Source organism: Chaetura pelagica, unplaced genomic scaffold, assembly GCF_000747805.2.
Source record: "Chaetura pelagica isolate M959 unplaced genomic scaffold, ChaPel_1.0 scaffold308, whole genome shotgun sequence".
In the NCBI taxonomy this organism is placed as follows: domain Eukaryota; kingdom Metazoa; phylum Chordata; class Aves; order Apodiformes; family Apodidae; genus Chaetura; species Chaetura pelagica.
The window spans coordinates 2,665,778-2,683,456 of record NW_009954442.1 but is presented as its reverse complement, the minus strand read 5'-3'; positions in this window follow the sequence as shown (position 1 = coordinate 2,683,456).

Below are 17,679 nucleotides of genomic sequence, written 5' to 3'. Positions count from 1 at the left end.
TTGTTTGCTAAAGACACCTGCAGCAGCCATGCTGAGAAAATATTTCCTTTTTCTTTTCATAAATAACTGTCTCTTCTGGCAAAATTATAACATGATTGTCATCAATCAGTTTGAGGACATCCAGCAAAATGTGAATACACAACAGAGCTTTCTCAGCATTTGACTTGAGAGGAGCATTTGGAAATTGAATTAAATTTTTAATAAAAAACAGACCTTTTCATGTTGACATCTTCCATGGTCTGTATTTATTCTGTCTAACTTATTTTAAGTAATTTTTCTTGCATTTTATTTTTTCCTAAGGCCATATGTTATGTACGCAACTTGAATAACATTCTGCTTCTTATATCACCCATTTTTCAGTTGCTACCAGTTTGATGATTTTTGCCAAAAATGTATGAGAACAGATAGAAAAGGTAGCATTACTTTTTCAACAGTTTGCAAAGGAAAACCTTTCTAGGGTACCTGACAGTTTTGTCCCAGGGCACTTTGCTACACCTAGAATTTCTCCTACAAAGAAAGAGAAGGATACTGTGACTGTCTGCATCAGCAATTTGTTCAATATGAAAAAGATTATTCATACAGCTGTTTATTTAATAGGTACTGTATTTCCATGTTATTTTCAAAACTACTTGTATGCACTTGGAGATGATAAATGCATTGATAATGTGAGAGGGGAATGAAACATACTGGAGAAAGTCTAACTGGCTCTCTATATTGAAGATCAAAACAAGAGGTCCTATTGCTGAGATATGTATTTATTTAATTAATTTGGAAGCTATCCAGATGTCTGAGACAGGATAAGGAACTCTCTGTGTGGTGTGTTTGACAACCAAGAGAAAAGGGATGCCATCCAGAGGGACCCTGACAAGCTGGAGAGGTGAGCCAATGCCAACTTCATGAAGTTCAACAAGGCCAAGTGCAAGGTCCTGCACCCAGGTCGGCACAACCCGAGGCACAAATACAGGCTGGGGGGAGAATGGCTGGAGAGCAGTCCTGAGGAGAAGGACTTGGGGGTGGTAGTAGATGAGAAGCTCGACATGAGCCACCAGTGTGTGCTGGAGCCCAGAGAGCCAATTGCATCCTGGGCTGCATCAAAAGAAGTGTGGCCAGCAGGGCCAGGGAGGTGGTTTTGCTCCTCTACTCTGCTCTGGTCAGCCCTCACCTGGAATACTGTGTACAGGTCTGGTGCCCTCAGCATAAGGATACAGAGCTGTTGGAAAGGGTCCAGAGAAGGGCCACCAAGTTGATCAAAGGCCTGGAGCACCTCTGTCATGAAGACAGGTTAAGAGATTTGGGGCTGTTCAGCCTAGAGAAGAGAAAGTTCTGAAGAGACCTTATAGCACCTTTCAGTGCTTGAACGGGGGCTACAGGAAAGCTGGGAAGGGGCTTTTCATGAGAGAAGATAGTGATAGAACAAGGGGTGATGGTTTTAAACTGAGAGGGGAGATTTAGGTTAGATATTAGGAAGAAATTCTTCACTCTACGGGTGGTGAGAAACTGGAATAGGTTGCCCAGGGAGGTTGTTGATGCCCCAACCCTGGAGGTTTTTAAGGCCAGGTTGGACAAGGTTATGTGCAACCTGATCTAGTGGTAGGGTTCCCTGCTCATGGCAGGGGGGGGTGGAATGTGATGATCTTTAAGGACCCTTCCAACCTTAATGATTCTAAGATTCTATGATTATTAGGGATGCATATATGTGATATCACTTCATTGACTTGAATGGCCATTTGGTCTGATTTCTGTGTTCAGGTCAATGCTGTTTGCCATTAGCCTCTGTTTTAATTCCCTTCCAGCCTCATCCCTGTTGTTTATGTCTAGAATGAGCCCAAACCTCATTAACTAAACATCATTATCAATGCTGTTTCATAATCCGACTGAGCTGCTTGGAAATGCTTTCATCAGCTGCTCTCTGATGCTTAGATAAGGCCAGAGTCAGTGAGTAACCAGGGTCTTTTGGGAAAACAGTGGTCCATCACATAGGATTGTCTTTCATCATTTCACCATGGATTTCTGTGCTGCTTCAGTACAAATGTACATTCTCACTCAGAGGATCAAAGGAAAAAAATCCCTAGTAGTTAAGTAGTTTAATTTTTCTGGTTTTGAAGTAGGGGTTTAGCTACTCAGTAAATGCAAGAAGCAGTACACACTTCCCAAAATTACATCACAGTATTTCTGAACATATTGATGGAGAGAATTGACAAGTGATTCCTTTAATTCCTTTTTGCCTCTCTTTAAAACAAACATTTTGTAAAGTATTTTGGACCTTTTTTTTCCCTTTCATGTGATTTCATAGACGTATGCAGATATATAGAAGACTCCAACCGCTATATGGCTACATATTGAATTCTTATGCCACAGCAAAACTAAAAGTCTATAGGATTTTAGTAATATTTTGTTTATTTTTTTTTTAAGTGAAGTTCCTTTTAAGGGAAGGAAAGAGAGTAGTATTTTATTGGTATTTCCAGTAATGGAATGATTAATATTATTTGTTCCTCTTGCTCTTTACTTTCACAGAAAACGTTAGGACAAAAGTCCTCTTTCAAATCCATGTATGTGGAAGACAGCTTTAGGTATCATACATTTAGTATTTTAGTTAGAATAGTTGCAGTATGGTTGCAAAGTAACATCCTTACTTGCAAACGTGTTCTCCACTTTTAACTTATGGGGGATTTTTGTCGCTTGCACGGGGTTTTTTTTAGGGTGATTTGTGTTGGGGTGGTTTGTGTTGTTTTGATTTTCCCCAAGATCTGCTCCAGAACTCACCAGAAGTTTAGGCTTTACAACAGAAAAATATTTGAGTACTATCTCAGCTACATCTGAAATAAGTCCTGATGGACCTCAGGTGCACAATGTGTCTGTGCCCAGCCAGAGCCATCCACTGCTCTGAATTTCAGAAGGTTTATTAGCTAGAATTCAGTGCTGTATCTTAGCAGGATAAATGTGAGTTTGCAGCACTATATTTGGCAACATTTCCAGCTCTGAAGTGAAAGAGATTCAGAGCAGTCTGAGTTTTATATATTGTAATAGACTAGAAATAAGGTTATACAATCAGTTTCAGGGCATGGATATTATCAGAATTTGACTATCTTATCCCTCTACTTTTTTTTACTGCTTTTCTGTTTTGGTTTGGGTTTGTTTGTTTGTTTTTAAATGGAGAGTCAAATACATAGTCATCCTATCAGATATCACATAGCCCAGGGATAATTATGTCCAGAACAAACAACAAGTCTGTCTTTTCAGTTTGATTCCTTTCCAGCCTGGTAGCCTCATCTTTTTAGTCCTTGACAGAGCAAATTCTAATTACAAATTTATCACAGTAGAGCAGCAATTCCTGTTAGTCCCTGCACTAAGTATGACCTATTTAAGATATCATCCTAGCACTGGTAATCTTGTGAATTTGATCAGTAAACCTAGTCTTCTGTTTCAGATGCCTGCCCTAACACAACCATCAACAAAGGAGTGCAGTGGCTTGCCTGAGACCCGATATCAATCAAAAGTCAAATGTGACTGCTGGCACTGTAGCATCTGTCAGTGGACAAATCAGGCCACTGCACTATCTAAACCAAATTCTGCATTAGTATAAGAATGTGATACTGTAAGACCTTGATTAACCCAAGCAATAGTCACAAACACACAGCTCACCTTCATTCAGTACTGCCCAGTCATGCTCTTCTTCTAGTGGCAGTTACCTGGGTCTTAAGATCAAATGGTGGGGTTTTTACCCAGTTTTCATATGGTCAAACAGTTAAGCTAACCCCTAGTTAAATTCAGCCACTTTTCCTAAAGCCTGACTCAAATGCCACCTTTCCTGCCTTCAATAAAGTTGACCAGCAGCTCTCCCTTTGGCAGAAATCATGGCACATTTACCTCTGTAGGCATTCACTCCTACTTCAGTCAATACAATTCAATAATTTGTGTTCCCTGTAGTCCTAAAGCCTAATGCTAAACCTGCATTTAATACGGTAGTTTACTAGCTGCGTATAACCCAGAACCTATCACAAAATATTTCTAAAAGGACCAATTCTGTGCATGATGCAGAATTTATACTTAACCTTAATCAACCTACCTCAGCTGCCTCAAACCCCAACTACAAGTCTGAACATAGCTTTAACACAATAAAGCACTCACCCTTCATGGTCTGAGAATATATTGAACCTGGCAGTAATAATCCCAGAGTTAGCCTAGTCCTTCAGCCTCTTCTCTCCTTAGTTCTAACCCTGGGTTAAAAAAAAATCCCTCCCTGAATCCTGCAGGATTCAATCCTGCCTTCCTTCCCTCTCCAGAGGTGATCTGGAAGTCCTTGAGCACCCCAAGATAAACCTTCGCTTCTCCAGGATTGCTCATTGGAGGTAGAAGTGAAGCATTTGCAGGCAGAAGCATAAAATTGTTCTACACCTAAACCCAGCCATAATGAAAACCACTCTAATTTGTTCTCCTCCCCAGATTCTCTGAAAGGTATTTGCCCATGTCAGCAACAACCTTCACTGATTTTAGCAGGACCAAAACATACAGCTGGCTCTGCTGTTCTAAATCTTACTGCAGTTCTAACAGCAGTAGCAGGTATCTCCTGCCAGCTTCTGGCCTGACAAAAAGTACACAGGCATTTTCAGAGAAGTCAGTCACAGTGCTAACACGGGTGGCTTAATGTTAATTCTTGAGCTAGTGACATATTTTGCTGTACACTGTCATGGTTAGATTAAGACTAGAGTTAGGGGACAGGAGAGCAAGAAAGCAGCAGGAGATTTATTACTCACTCCTGTGAGGCTGGGCTAGTAGTTTTTCACAAGTAAATGTTTTAAGACACTGTTAGAAATTGATGGGTGGTGACACTGTAATTTCATTAAGGTTAAGACTAGAAATAACAGGATTTAAAGAACCAGGTGTTTCTATAGCATGCCAGACCCACAGAGTCAGGATTTAATTTTTATATCCTTATAGCACCAATTGCTTTCCCTAGTTCTTACAGACTCCAGGGGGAAAACCATCTTCTGCCCCCACGAGGGGCATCAGTCATGAGCACCAATCTTAATAATGATTTCTAAAACTAATTCTGCCTGGTGAAATCCTAGTATTATCTTTTATATCTCCAGATTTCTATCAGTCTTCAGACTTCATGTTGGCCAAAGCTCTCAGCTAGCCTGGAGGCAGCCATTCTGGCATTATAGAAGTAAACAGGTTAGCAGAATCAGGAACATGTGCTTTCCATTTTTCAGTTTCAGAAGAGAGTCAGATAGCATTCATAAAGTGAGGAGCCAAGTGTATTTAATAGAGGCAGTAGTCAAGTTTATGTAATGAATAAGAAACAGTCTGGACTGTTAAATTGCAACCTCCCCAATAAACCCAGAGCTCCATGAACCATTCCTCCAGTCAAACAGCTAGCTCCTCTTTGATTCCTGTAAAAGTTAAACAAATATTGGACTCTGTTGATGTTTTATAGATAGAAGTATATTTCTTACTCCTTAGCAAACCACAGGCACTTCTAGTTAGATGAGCTTTTCAAGCTCTTCCCCATTAGTTTTCCGTTTCTATCACTCTGTCTGACAGTTTAGATAAATAGAGTGCAATCTAACCACAATCCACTCCCCTCCCCTGACCCTCTGCCACATGATTATATGTTTATACCCATTGATCTTCTGAGGTACCACTGGCTAATCTAGCCTCTGATGCTGGTTAGCTTTAAGGTTAAGGTGTTCATATACAAAACCTCATTTTGTCCCAACTCCTGTTGTCATAACTGGTAAAGCAAAACCTAGTTCTGATTAAAATCTTGCCAGTTCAACTAAATACCTTGTCTAATCTGACCCATGCTCATCTGGTGCTTTCCAGAGCAGGAAGGAAGAGCATTCATAGATGTGGAAAAAAAAATAAATTACTGATATAAGATGTGCAAGTGTTTCTGGGTGATGCTTGGGCTAGGTTTATATTTTAGAAGGCTTTAGGTTACTGGACTTTGTTAATCATAGAATCATAGAATGGTTAAGGTTGGAAGGGACCTTAAAGATCATCAAGTTCCAACCTCACATCAAGTGTGAGCAGGGGCACCTCACACTGACCAGGCTGCAAAAAGTCTCATCCAACCTGACCTTAAACACCTCCAAGGAGGAGGTTTCCACAATCTCCCTGGGCAACCTATTTCAGCACTTTACTACCCTCAAGGTAAAGAATTTCTTCCTGATGTCTAACGTAAATCTACCCCATTTCAGTTTAAAACTGTTACCCTTTGTCCTATCACTGCCCTCTCTGTTGAAAAGCCTCTCCCCAGCTTTCCTGTGGGCCTCCTTCAGGCACTCAAAGGCTGCTATAAGGTCTCCCCAATTCCCTCAGCCTGTCTTCATAGCAGAGGTGCTCTAGTCCTTTGATCATCTTTGTGGCTCTTCTCTGGACTCTCTCCAACAGCTCCATGTCTTTCTTGTGCTGAGGGCATCAGAACTGTATGCAGTACTCCAGTGGGGATCTGACCAGAGCAGAGCAGAGGGTAAGAATCACCTCCCTGGCCCTGCTGGCCACACTTCTTTTGATGCAGCCCTGAATGGCTCTCTGGGCTCAAGCAGACACAGGCAGTTTATGTCGAGCTTCTCATTTACTACCACACCCAAGTCCTTTTACTTGGGACTGCTCTCTAGTATTGCAGTTAAGTTTGTGTCTTGAATACAATCCAGACAAAAGAAGACTAATGAATAAGAGGGTCTTGCAAAGTTGGTGAGAAGGCTCTGGCTGAGAGCAGTTCATAGGAAGAGGGAAAGGAGCTGAGTACAATCTCCTCCAAGAGCTTTGCTGTCAGACCTCAGCTGCAACTCTTCCTAAAGCTGTGATAGAAAAGGCATCAAATTGTATTTCCTTTTACCCTTGGGTAAGTCATCCAAGAGGGAAAGAATATAAATATTTCAATTTCTACAGTAGTCTATTCCTTGACTTTTGTGCTGCTTCCTCTCTTCAACTCTCTTTACATTAATATATGCAGAAAAGAGGAGCATTTATGTTAATTATTTCATGGAACACATCAGGTTTTAGTGTCTAGTATACAAAAAGTAAGGCAGGGTAAAATAAGATCTTTAAAATAATTAGTTCAGGGTTCTCAATTTTTTTTCTTGCAAAAAAAGGAATCAGATTAAATAAGTAATTACTTCATTGGTTTCATTGTTCTTTCTTGTTAACATATAAAAACAATTATGAAAAATGGAGATATCAGTATAATTACTACATTGATTTGATTTTTCTTGTTCTTTGCATATAAGAAGAGCATGACAGATAACTTGCTACTATAATCAGTTTTAAGTGAATTCAGTGCTGGCAAATGAGGTCAGACTAATGGTCTTCATAATTGAAGTTTTCTGAAGTACTGTTAGTTGGAAAATTGGACCCATTACTTCCTCTGGATATTTTTCTTTTTTTTTTAATGTACATTGAAAACCTTCATTTAGTGACATCTATTTTAAAATGTCACCATGATTCCCAATGAGAATATAAATGCACTTTTACCACATTCTCCTATCAGTAAGAGTCTGGTGCTCTGGCTGTGTATTTAAACATATGCACTACTGATTTTCTCATTATTCTCATGTTTATTAAACAAAATGTTGCTTAATTTAATCTGGTGAAATATGTGAGATTTAATAAGGAACAGTCTCTCCAAATAGAACATATGACACATGAAATTTCTTAATGTCAGAGACAGAGTTAAAAATATATTAGTGTAAGTGAAATGGAAACCAAAATATTTGTAAGATCACAGCAACAGGATGGAAAAAATCTTTTGAAGTGAATTAGTACTATTGTCTTTGACAATTCCTATGGGAAACTATATTCCGATCTAATAAATATACTAGTGAAGAAAGTTCCAAAACTCTGACTGAAAACCTATTTCCATTAAAGATGATGCATAAACTCCTGTAGGCTATGAAGGGGCCAAGACTTCAGCTGTCATTATATGACTAAGGCACCCACACGCATACAGGCAGGTGGAGGAACAGCACCATGGTGGTCAGAGTTCCTAAACTCTTCATTCCTCTGCCCATCTCCACTTCTGCTCTCTCTGCCTCAAAAGATACACAACTCTCTGTATATTATAAGCCAGGGCCAACACATGCTCTTAGCCTCAAACTAGCATCAAGAAGAAGAACTTCAGTCAGAATGAGGTGACCGCATTTCAAAATCTCTTCTTAGGTGCCTTGGACAGCTCTCATTGTTCCTTCACCCTTGGTGGCACACAGGCTTCAGGACACAGAAATGTGACCCAAGGCTGTTCCTAAAACAATGGAAACTTACATCTTCATGGGAACTTTTTTTCTAACTTTTTTTTTTTTTTTTTTACCTTTTTTTTAAATTTTTTTCCATCTGGTTATATTTTTTCCAAGTGTCCATTAACAACTAAACTTAAGAAATTATTGCTTTTAGTATTTTAAACAAAGCATCTCATCCTTTTAGGAGAAAAAGAAAGATTTACAGCACTGTAAATCTTCTTTTCTGTCATAATATTGGAGCTGTTAAATAAAATTCAATTTTGGTTAGTTTGCTTTGTAGCTGGGAAGTGTTAATCAAAAGGCAGTGCAACTATAGAAGTCCTTTCATCACATGTAAGCACTTTCATCATTAAATGTGGAATTCAATTCTATTTAAGTAAAGGACATTTTGGCAGGAGTACCCATGAGTTGTTTGAAAAGACTCCATCTTCCCCTACAGTACTTTACAGCCATCCAACCAATTTGTTGCAAAAACTTTGTCAGCAAAGTGTGTGCATATCCAAGCCACGAGCAGCCAGCTTCTCTAGGAGAATGTTGTGAGAAACCTTGTCAAAAGCCTTGCTAAAGTCAAGGTAGACAATATCCACAGGCCTTCCCTCATCCAATAGACAGGTCACCCTCTCATAGAAGATGAGGTTAGTCAAACCGGACCTGCCCTTCATGAACATATGCTCACTGGGCCTGATCATGTGGTTGTTCTTCATGTACTGCATAATGGTATTCAGGATGATCTGTTCCATCAGCTTCCCTGGTACTGAAGTCAGACAAACAGGCCTGTAATTTCCCAGATCATCCTTCTGTCCCTTCTTATATATGGGGCTAACACTGGCTGATTTCCAATCTGCTGGTACCTCTCCAGTCAGCCAGGACTGCTGATAAATACAAGTGTCATCAAGAAATGGACACAAGTTACCCTCAGTTGGATAAAAATGGCCACAGTCCCATGCCAAATCCTTATAGGCATTTGCCCTATGGAAAAGCCTACACAAAAGCACCACTCAGGAAAGTTGTTCTCTTGAACTACCTCTGCTCAGATTTTTATCACCCAGATAATCCCAGAACAAGCTGAAGGGGGGATGAGGAGGGGGAAGGAAAAATGGAAAAAAATTTATTAGTAGCTGTCCCTAATTTTACACTTGTGTAATACTCTTGAGAAGGGAGACCGGAAGGTAAGAAATGTCGGTAACCCTAACTGGCGTTAGACACAGAAAATCAAAGTTGGCCGGGAGTTTTGTGATTAGCAAGGTTATTTGCAGCCTGTGCAAATTAATTCATAAGTAATATACAGTTAAAGCTATGATGCCTGGAGAAGGAACACAACCATGGGGGTGGCTGTGCCCTCCTTGGCATCCAATCTCCCTGGGGTTAATCTGTGAGCAAGGTAGTTACATAGAATAAAAACAGCAATACAAGGCTTTAATACTTATGTAATGTTTTAATTTCTTTCAAATCCTTATTGTCTTGGTTTTCAAGGTCACCTTCAGAGTCACTTAAAAAAAAAAAAGGTCATAAGCAATTACAAAATAACAGAGGAAAAGAAGAAGAAGCTAAGCAGCTCAACTCAAAGCTTTATTAAATTCTAGACAAAAGGGATAACAATTACACTCGCCTGAATGGTAAAATGCTTTCTCAAGTATTCTATTTTTCCAGCGCAGAGGAAAAGTGACAGAAAAATCTGTCATAAACATCAAGAATGTGAAAAAAAATTTCAAAGTTAATACAGCCTAATACATTAGCAAATTACAAATGGAGAAAATAAAAGCCCTGGATCCCTTCTAGCATTCCTGTTTTTTATACAAGGAGTCTTCACAAAGATTTCAAAAGTGTTTGGTTCACTAAGCTAATTCTGCTCCCATTAGTTTCAATGGGAATTTCACAGTGTAACTAAAATAGGGAAACCATTTTATTTAATAAGCACTTAATGAGATTTGAATGAATCAAAGTGAACTGAAACGCCTTTATTAACAAAGGCAAAAAAATCAGAAAAAAAAGTATTGCTCCCAAACACATTATCTGCATCAAGACAAACTTTATTCTGTTTTACAAGTCTTAACTCCAATGTTATGCAAAAGTGAAGACAGAAAAAGAAAACAGAGGTAAGCTTAGATGAAAATGCTTAGATTCATAGAATCATAGAATTGGTTTGAAAGGGACTCCAAAGATCATCTAGTCCCAAATCCCCTGCATGGGCAGGCACACCTCTCACTAGACCAGGTTGCTCAAAGCCCCATCCAACATGGCCTTGAACACTTCCAGGGAGGGCACATCCACAACTTGCCTAGGCAACCTTTTTCACTGTCTCACCACCCTCACACTAAAGAATTTATTCCTAATGTCAAACCTAAATCTAAACCTAAATCTACCCTCTTCTAGCTTAAAGTCAATGCCCCTTGTCCTATTACTACATGCGCTTGTAAGAAGTCCCTCCCCAGCTTTCTTGCAGGCCACCTTCAAATACTGGAAGGCCACTATAATAGCTCTCTGGAGCCTTCTTTTCTCCAGGCTGAATAACCCCAACTCTCATAACCTCTCTTTATAGGAGAGCTTCTCCACTCCTTTGATCATTTTGAGGCCCTTCTCTGGACTTGATCTAACAGCTTCATGTCTTTCCTGTGTTGGGGGCTCCAGAACTACACACAGTACTCCAGGAGGACTGATTACATCTATTACAGAATCACAGAATGTTTAGAGTTGGAATGGACATTGAAGTTTATCAAGTTCCAGCTCCCCTGCACGAGAAGAGACACCTCCCACTAGAACAGGCTGCTCAAAGCCCCATCTAACCTGGCCTTGAACACCTCCAGGGATGGAACCTCCACAACATCTCTGGGCAGCCTGTTCCAGTGTCTCACCACCCTTACACTGAAGAATTTCTTCCTGATCTCTAACCTAAATCTCTCTTCTTTCAGTTTACAACCATTCCCCCTTGTCCTCTTACTGCAAGCCCCTGTAAAAAGCCCCTCCACATCTTTCCTGTAGCCCCCCTTTAGTTTCTGGAAGGCCACTATGAGGTCCCCCCAGAGCCTTCTCTTCGTCAGGCTGAATTATTGGTTATAATTAGCTTGGATACAAGTAGGAATGCACCAATAATTGATATATCGATTAACTGGTTAATTAACTGATTACATCAATTATTGATGTTTTCCTAGTACCAACATTTTCAGTTCTGCTGTCCTGCCCAGTAAAAGAAGTAATCAAGACACACAAAAAAACCACCAACCAACCAACAAAACCCCAAAAAAACCAAAAAACTTGAATCCTTTGTTTTTGAAGGACTGCAAAGGCCACACATGTTTAATGAGCTTATGAGAAAATCTATGTGATAGAGATACATACAAAGCATATATAATGCTATAAAGATACAAATGACCAGCTGCCATTGCAAATTTACACATTTAATAAAATAGAGTAAGTAGTGAAAAAAATTGAAATATATTAAGTAAAAATTTGATACAGTGCTAAGAGTTTTTTCTCTTTCTAGAGGAAAATGCACTCTTGGGGACTCAAAGCTCAAAAATTTTAATACAAGAAACTGAGCTTTATGTGAATAATAATAACATCCATCCTGTGTCAGGAAAAAGTATGAAACACTAAACTTTCATCCTTCATGTCATAAGGTAAAGAGGAAAAACATCCATAGTAATTTATGTTGCTAGGCAAAATTTAGCCAATTGAATCTCAGAAACACAAAATAGTCAAGGTCTGCACTGATAAATGCTGCCTCATGAGAGAAGAGGCTCTCCAGGGTGAGCCATCTGGTGTTAAGTGCATTCATCTGCAAAGTGGTAAGGGAGGAAAATCCCAGCTGGTTTTCCCTGAAGTATAGGAAAACCCTTGAGTGGAGATTTCCTTCCTGTCATTATTCTTGCTAGCCTGTATGATCTGAACTTATCCCTGAAAGCATGTGACCATGTCACACGCTTGAGCGAAGAACGTGCACTGTGAGATTCCCCCACCATGGTCAGACCAAGTGAGCTCTCTTTGTCAGTGCCCGAACTTCTGCTAAGTGTTGGTTGCTTTATTTCAGTAGGCAAAACAAGCAGCACATTTTGCCATTTATAACCCTCACCAAAACTATTACTGACTACACTGAAGCATAAAACAAGCCATCTTAAAGGAAGCGTTTGGATTTCCCACGACGGATAAAGCACCAGCTCTCATGTTTTTATAAGAATTAATGAAAACCCCTGAATCTCAGAGTAGTTTCCTGAGAGACATAATGAATAGCTGTCAGCACAGCTGGCACTAATTGGCATGCTTTTGGGTACCCTGGAGGGCAAAACTCCAACTGGATAATATTCTCACACTTCTTGATTTATAGATGTTCAGATTCAGATTGACACTTCATTTCTGGGGCAGTACACTGATATTTGTGTTTTTGTTTCTGTGTTGTTCCTCATTCTGTGGATATGCAGAGACCATAATGTCTTCAAAACGTCAATATGAGTTTTCTCCAGAACACCTTATGGAAGAGTTTTAACAAAAATGATTGTGTGGCAGGAGGAAAAAGGAAAAGCCTTCAAGTTAAAAAAAAAAAAAAAAAAAAAAAAAAAGTAAAAAAAAAGTAAGTTTTAACTTTTATATGATGCTTACAATCTTGATTTCGTCAGTCAACTAGCTATTGTGCTACTTTAAATTAAGCTCAACATTGTTAATTCTGCCCAAAGATATTCAGATCTCATGAGGTCTCTGGCTTTTAAAGCTTTGCCACAGAGAGAAGTGGCTTGAGAGTAATATTTAAGTGCTGGTTACAGGCACAACATTTTTCATGAGAAGCTATTTATGTTAAGGCTTCTCCCCAGATTTCTTGTGTGTGTAAATGCCTTTTGAAGACTAGCATCATTTTTCTACCTGAGACACGTAACTTTGGCAGGAATACATCAACTGAAGATAAGACATTAGATCATTCTCGGTAATTTTATCACTTTGCTTATGTTAAAAAGTTATAATGTTCTTGGATCTAACAGAGAGTGACCCAGATAAATACTTAGACCTACTCCGTTCATAGAAGCTACGTAACAGGTTGCCATGTCCTCAAATAGTGTCACTTGGCAAGCCCATCATGAGTGGCCAAGTGGCAGAAAGTGAATAATTTTTAACATTAATTGGGCACATATGGATTTTAGCCAAAATCTGGAAGTAAAAAATTACAGAAAAAAAATATAGTAGCATTGGTAACAGCAGGTCTATGTTTTCTGCTGATTATCTAAGTACCGACATAAAATATCCTATTTTAAAACATTCAAAATGTTAAAGAACTTAAACTTTCCAATCCTACTGTAACACTTTTAAAATAGAAAATTAAAATGTGAGCAAAAATATATTAATATAGTCAAATCAAAAGAAAATTAAATGTAATCATCTTCTTGGATCAAGGGTTTTGTAATCATAATATCTGCTGTATTAATAGGATGTCACCTGTAATGGAATGCCTTGTGGAGCTTTCTCAGCTGAGAGAAAAGTTACAGAATACTGATGAAAACAAATGTTAAAAGAATAAAATTGTCTTTCTCATAGTACAATTCTGACTGATAAAAAAGAACTAGAAATAATAATTTTATTTAAGGTATGCAATTTATTATTTTTTTTTAGTTCCTCAAAGTCCAGGAGAGAAAAGAGAGAAAAATGTATATTGTAAAAGATGTTAGAAATGAAATATATCCCAACGCTTTTAAAGGGGGTGTAAGAGTTGGTCAATTGTATCTAGTGCTGTTAATCTGCAAAGACATCCTATCAATGGCACCATATCAATGGCCTGCCTGCTGTACAGAATTGCTTCCAACTGGAAATTCTGTACATCAGATTAGATGCAGTAATATTTGAAGGTTGTCTGGATAAGGAGAGTGAAAGCCCCTGTGCTTTGTTCCCTTGCATACATAAAAATGTCTGTAATACAGACACGGCTCTCCATTTATTGCCACAGAGGTATGGGTTTGTTGTGTATGAAATCCCAGGCTGATGCCGCTTCAACGTGTTTCCAAGAGGGACACTGATGTCCTCCTTGGCAGATGGGGAGCCCAGACTGCTCTTGGATACTGCCCTGGCTCAGCCCATGTCTCCCTCACCAGCAGCAGAAAGTCTACCCTTTTTCAAAGACTTCAGGAGATTTAAGTTGGTGACATTCAGGGCTGTTCTGTAGCCAGATTTTCACTGGGTCTGTTTCATTTTTGCTTTTGCATAATGCATGAAATGGCACATAAGAAAGCAAGATATAATGAAAGCAGCATCTATAAATAAACATGAAAACTTACCCACATATTTTCTTATAGGAAATCAGATAATGGAATCAGCCTCTCTTATGGAAAATTGATTCTTGTCTTTTCAAGCAGTAGTCTTATGAATATTTTCATGACAATACTTTGAAGGTTTTAGTTCCAACAGCTACCACGTTTGGAGTACTGAAGAGATATTCTTGGCCAGAGATGTTTCAGAAGAAAACAGATGCTCTTAATGCTACAACTAACTGCAGCATCACCTGCTGAAAGACATAGAGCTTAAAGATTTCACTTCAATTTTAATTTCTATTTCATTCAGTTCAACTGGATCAGGCCCTGTCATTTCAGAAGATTGTTTTTTGCCTTCAGCTTAAACAAAGCAATGAACTCAAAAGTACATTTAGTCATAACAAACACTGAATTAGGTTCCCTATTCAGTTTTTGGATATTGGCAACAGACAATTATATCTGGATTTAAAGTATTTCTGAAAATGTTCTTGACGGATCCACTAAATATCATACATATAAATATATGTATATATAAACGTCTAACAAAAAATTATTCTGGTTTTAGAAGTTTGGCCTGACAATGACTCTTTAATAGCAGCAGCTGTAAAATTCTAAGATGCTTATGTTTATTTTAATTAAGCAGATCCTCTGCTATGCAGAATAATGGTTGATTAAAAAAAACCACCAAACTCCAAGGAGAGAAGTTGTATAATGATTCAGATTAGCTTTTCAAAGAAATTTAGAATAGTCAAAGTCACCTTAGATCTTATTTAGTACTCCAGAATGAGGATTCTGTATATCAAGTCTGTGAGCTAAATCCATGGCAAAGGAAATTGAATGAAATGGGTATTTTCCTGTGTGAGGTCATTTGATACATTCAGTTCTAAATACTCTCTCTTAGGTATTGCATGAAATCCTAAAATCTGTAGAACAGATAAGCAGGAAGATGTGAATAAGGCTAGCTGGATAAATCCATCAGCAGCTGACAGAACCGGATAAAAATTCAGGTGGATTTTTCATAGGAGAAGAACAATTAGGAAGCAAGGAAGCTACTAATGTTTTAAAAAGGCTGAAGTTATACCCAGCTTCAGTTAAGAGGCATAATACAGCACCAGTGTTAACCCAAACCCCTGTGGCGCTCTCCTCAGGTTGTTGAAGATCCAAAGAAGGGATGGGAGTTTTTAACAGTTCTCTTCCATGCTTTAAAAAAAACCACAACACCAAAACAGATGAAATAATTAAATTTTTGACCAGTTAGTGGTATGGATATGTGATCTCAGATTACTCTTCTCTTCGAGCTCTCTGGAGTTTTTCCTCAGTCATATTCTTACCTACACTGGAAGGGATTTTATATTTCCTTTAAAGGACATTTTTTTATTCTACCAAAAAATATTGTATCTACATTTGATTTGCCTGGTTTCTTTGGCAAAATCACAGAATGATTTTTCATTCTTTTCTTATGCCTAAAATCTGGCTACTGAACATGTCTGAAATGTTGAAATTTAGGTGGTGATTTACCATGTTGCAGACGTACGTTATAGAAGGCCAAATACATACTATAACGTAGACTAATTATCTAGGGGGTGCGATGGAGAGAAACGTTACAGAAATATTCTGTTAAAAACATATCTGGTTACGGATATTTAGACTGGTTATGTTATATTGAAATAATTCAAGATTGATCTTAAACTTTATACCGCTACTATGAGCTCAAGAAATCCTGGATGTGTAAATTCAGACATTATATATTTTATGACTTTCATAAGCGCAATATAATTCTAGCAATTTCTGAGAGGTTGTTAAAATAGGACTTTAATAGCACAATATAAATCACTTTCATGAAAAAATAAGTGGTTTTATATTTTTCTTTAAAACCAAAGCTACTCAGGATGAATATACCTGGGAGGAAAAAAATGCAACCATATCTAGCAATAAAAATTAGCTTTATGCTTTTTATTTTAAAGTGAACATACCTTTCCCACACACAAAAGTCATATGTATCTAATAATCAAAAAACAGTGTTTCCTGACTCTCAGAACAGCCCATATCTTCTAATGTCTTTTGATTCAACTATACATTTCCATAGTTCTGTGTTTACTCACCATTTCATCAACATTACTTATCATTTGTTTGTCAGTTATTTCAAGAGACCTCCACATTTTCATTCCAATACCCTTTTTCTCATCACCATGGGAACCACTGTCTTTTTATCCTTCAAGTATATTATGTTTTAGAAAAGCTTTCATCCTCGTAATGGAAATTTGGAAGTGAGAACAGCTTCATTCTGTGTTCATATCTTACGGACAATTTTACTACTTGTGGTGTTTTATCATCTCTGGTGGTTATGTCTACACAGTAGCTGAAGGTACCATTGGACCTCCTAGAAATGCAGTCACAGCAGCCAGTGGAATACTCTCTGGTTTTAGCATGGGACAAGGGTGAGGCTGCAACAGCAGCAAAGGACTCTGTAGGTGTTATAAAAGCTGCTGAACAAGTCTTAGCAGCTGAAGCAGCTGTTATTGTCATCCAAACTTGCAAATTTTAAAGCTCCTTTGGGTATGTCTATGTAATCTGCAGCTACTATAAGTTCTCTAAAGCAGACATTATTTTGGCAGCCATCTCTGTATTTTTCTCATTTAGTAGTTTGCATTGATAAATAAGAGGGAAATCAGGGGAAAAAATTAAGTGGAGAGCTGGAGCATTAGAAGATCTCATTACAGACTTAACATTAAAAAGAAAAGGAGCAATGAAAGGGAGATTGATAACATTTTTAAGGCCTAAAAGGAAATTTAAATTGCCCTGCAGGATAAACAAAGGTAGACAAGTGTGCTCCCAGAACAAATTGTTCTGCATTGGGTTTTCCTCTCCTTCACACATACTGGTTGTAGAACTCCAGGGCTGACAAAGTCTCAGAGGCCACCACTGTAAGGAAACTGCACTGGATTTGGGAAAATATAGCTTAATACTTGACCACTCCCTTGATCCCTAAGCTTTCAAGTCCATGAACTACAACTTTCAAATGACATAGTGGTCTCATCTTATAGAGCCATACACTTTGCTTCCTCACATATTCATTAAGTGTTTGGAGGGGATTTTTTAAGCAAAATGCCACAGTTTCTCTGACATATGAGAGAAGAGGATAAAGGAAGGACGGAACTGTTTCCTAATACACCTAATTTGTCACTCTGGTTTCTGGTGACCCTCAGCTTCCTGCT